The sequence below is a fragment of the Athene cunicularia genome, assembly GCF_003259725.1.
Source record: "Athene cunicularia isolate RWA chromosome Z unlocalized genomic scaffold, athCun1 chrZ_part2, whole genome shotgun sequence".
NCBI lineage: Eukaryota > Metazoa > Chordata > Aves > Strigiformes > Strigidae > Athene > Athene cunicularia.
Genome location: NW_020799143.1, coordinates 4799604 through 4803755, shown reverse-complemented (window position 1 = coordinate 4803755; position 4152 = coordinate 4799604).

Here is a 4152-nt window from a genome sequence, read left to right as displayed (position 1 = left end):
CCGAATATTTCTTCAATTCATCAAGAGTAGTTAGGATTACTGACATGGATGCTCCAACATGTGGGTTTTTTTCCAGATTGATGTAATGTCTTTATCACCTGCTTAATAATTACTGAGGGTATTAATACATACCATACCAGATCCTGGTCAGACCTCAGCAGAAATCCTTTTAATACATCTTTACATCCATTTTGATAGTGAAGACCATTATTGACTGTTTTAACTTCGAAAGGTGGATCTCTAACCAGTTTTGCATCAGTCCTACAGTATTTTCAACAAAACTAGTTTGCTCATGAGCTTCCCAAGTCAAAGATCTACAATTCCAAGATAGACAACATCTGCATTTTCTTTGTCCAGCAGACTGACTAACTTGTGATAGAAGGAAATTACTGTGATGTTGACACTGTTCTTGAAGGACCCATGTTAGGGGTTGTTGGTCTCGGGTTTTATGCATGTTAACTTCTGGGTCTTTTCCCCCAAAGAAGTTAAGTTTACTTCTTTGTGAGTCTTTAGCTGTTTTTCCTACTAAAGAAGGGCACCATTTCTGCCTTTTCCATTAAATTTCCACAAGCTGATGAAAAGAACTGTTAATGGCTCCAAGACTTGCATGCTCTGTGCTGAAGTTAATCAAGCTAAGCAGTCTAAAACCATAAAATTTCGACAGTTGGTCTTAAATTTGTTCTTTGCCTACCAAGAACCAGTTTCAGGAAATAATTGGAATAACTGTAAGATAATTTCTGGATCCTACAGGTTTGTACAAGGATAACTGGGTTATATAAACTGGATCCAGGTTTATACAAGGAAAGATAGCAAACACCTGAACTTTTCCCAGAATAATTTTACCTTGCCATGAATAGTAAGTCATTCTTTTCATTGATTTTCATCTTATTGATACCATCTTCATGAAGTTCTTATTCTTGTAACAAACTATTGTAACTAATTTGCTAGGTTGAGCAGGGCAGGTACTATACACTTGAATGATATGTAAATGTTAAATAATAAAATGTAAAGTGTGCCATTCGGATTGGAACAATGTAACCATGTCTCAGAAACCCCACCTAGAGCTGACATTAACTGCTGTTTGAAGAAAAGCCCGCCAAAAGGATGAGATCATGAGGCTTTTAAAAGATCCAATAGGAGAAAAGTGCACCAAGAGACCAAAGCTTCGAGATTTTCAAAAGACCCCATAGGAGGAGGACACGCACCCCAGCAACCCAAATGACCCAATGGAAAATAGCAGGACACCTATCTGACAGGAGGAGATTGGTTAGAAATGATGGCACAAGGGTATAAAAAACAATGGATTTGGAACTCGGTGTGCATGTGGCAGAGTTACAGCTCTCCATGCACCCAGCGCTGCTTTGCCTATTGCTTCCCACCCTAAATCGATTGAACCCAAATAAAACTATATATATTTTTATAAAAATCGGCTTTGTCTGATTATAACATTCTAAACATATCTTCCTTTCATTTGTCCAGTGACATGTTTTCTCCTAATGTTTGTGCCTTATGCTTGTACCTGGTTTCTATTTTCTGGACATTTCCATCCTGTGTTTCATCTACATGAAGAGCTCAAGACTTAGGCAAAGACACTCTTACTAGTGTCATTATTAACATTTCTAATTCTTATTTTCTGTTGTGCTTATGTGCAGACATAGAAGCCACAGTTTGTTTTCTGGAGAATGTTGCTTTGCCACAGTTGATACATAATAAATTAGTAAGCTGTATTCTCAATACATGAAATACATTTCAATACAGAAATCAGTTCAGCATCATTTTGTTTCCCACTGAATAGTGATGTGTGTTTATGCAGCTGCAGCAATAGAGGAGTTGCTGACGAGTTTTATGCACTGTAGTGATCCTTTAGCCATAGGCTGTAGAAATAGTAGTTTCTACTCCTTGCAGTACTGTTTTATCCCACTGAGTGGCATCAGGTTCATTGCTAGAAAGTGAAAATTAATCAGACTGTCTTGTGTATGATCATAGAAGGAGAAGTAGAGAAATTAAAATGGCAATGGCCACAATAAATCTATAGTGACATGAAAGAAAACTGTAATTTGGGCCAGCAGTGTGTTGTACCTGATGGCAGTGTCTGCACTGCAGCTACCGCTATGTCTACAACTCTGGTAGATACACCCGAGTTCTCTAAAATGCCAGCAATTGTACTTCTACTGGTGCTGTCATGTAGCAGATTGGCAATACCTACCTGAATCTTTAGTCAGGTCCTCAGATACATACTCTTTTGGGGGTCTTCACTGCACCTGAAGCATTAGTTTTCAAAGCAGAGATAGTTATTGTGAAGGTAGATCTCAGCAAGCCATCTTTGCAGCAGTTAGGTGGGAAATGTGTGTTAACTGACACAGCTAAACTGCAAAGAAGTTCTGGTGGATCTTCTGCCTCCAGCACCAGCAGGAAATAAGAACAGCTGTTTCTCCAAGTTTGCTGATAACCAAGGAGAGATTCCTGAGAATTGTATGCATTCAGGGTAGTGTCTTCACAGAGTATAGGACAGAAGAACCCACCAAAGAGAAATAAGATCAAGGAACAGAGTCTGTGTAATAAAAGTAGAGTAACAAATAAGAAGATATAAAATTGGTCATTGATTTTCCAGCCGTTCCAGATATTTCAGGAATAATTTAAAGATAACAGAGGATAAGCACCTCTTAAATAACCCTTTTCATCCTTAGACCAAATATACTGATGCTGAGAAAACTGTGGCAGTAAGAGAGGATGGTATTAGTGTATAAGCTAGATACACATGTGTGTGTGTGTGTTGCACATTTTTTGTGCTTTGCTGATTTCAGACTGGAAGAACAAATGTACCTTTCTTCATTTCTTGAGGGTAGGCTAATAAAAAGAGCTGAGCATGCTATGCATCTAAGAAATTTAAAGGTGGACTGATTAGTATTCTGCTCTGTTGCATGAGTGTAACGCTCAATATGAAAACAAAGCACAAGCCTGAACTGACTCTCTTGCCCAAGGAATGTTAGCATGATTTTAAAAAGACCACTGTAGACACCTCCTGGTTAGCTACCCAACTCCCACATATGCCACAGTACTTTTTGTCAGGATTAGCTGTCCTTTCCAAGAGGACACTGATAAATTAATGCAGATATTTTCTGAATTTGCTTCAGAAAACATTCTAGCTGCTCATGAAGTCAACACATTTTTACTTCTGAAACAGCTATGAAAGTCTAGGATGTTACATTCCTGACAACTGCTTTGTTGCATATCATAACTGATCCTGGATAAATAGTTGCTCTTGGTCCATTCTAGGCAAAGCTGAAACCACCATATAACACCTGACAGTAACAAAGAGAGAAGTAATGAAGAGAGTTAGTTTTCAAAGTGAGTGCTTGTCTGCATCTTTAGTCTCCATGGAGCATGACATCAGCAACCCATTACTCCCTGGATCTTATAGGCGCTGTGGATAATGTGAACTAGAGCTGTCATATCTGATTCATTTGTCGTGTCCATTTCATATGGCAGTTATGCTAATTTAGTGTTTGAAAAGAAGGTCGGTGTACCTATCATGGAAGCATGGCTGGTGAAGTTGCTGCTAAATGTGGGATATGTTTATTTCGTGTTTTATTTCATAATGTCTGGGATCCTATAGACATCGACCTGGAATTCAAAAATGATGCCTTAGGAAGAAAAAGAAGGACTTTAGTCACCATTATGCCTCAAACTCATACATCTGTACTCTGCTTCCCCAAATTAAGAAATATTCCTATTGTGTGGATTATTAGATTAGATTTATTTCCCTTTCTTAGAAGATCTCTCAAACTTAAGTCTATGCATTAGAATCAAGTCAGATGAAAATAGTAATCTTTGCCAGATAGGAAAACCAACATTACTATTGTCTGTTCTCTTCCTGCCATGGTTGTGAATTATAGTCATCTGACACACTGTCTTCTTCCAGTCCAGTTCCCACTCTGTTCTGTAGTTTTTTGCCTCGTTCATGTTTCCCCATTTTCCAACAATCTGTCATCCTCAGGCTGCTTACTTTGATCTTCTAGTACATTTTCTTCTGTTTCTTCTCTCTATAGCACCATATATTTATTAACCTTGCCTATTTCTTTCAGTGTCACTCCTCACAGTTATTAACACATTCCCAGTTTCCCTGATATTTTTTTGCTTTTTCCATGCCAT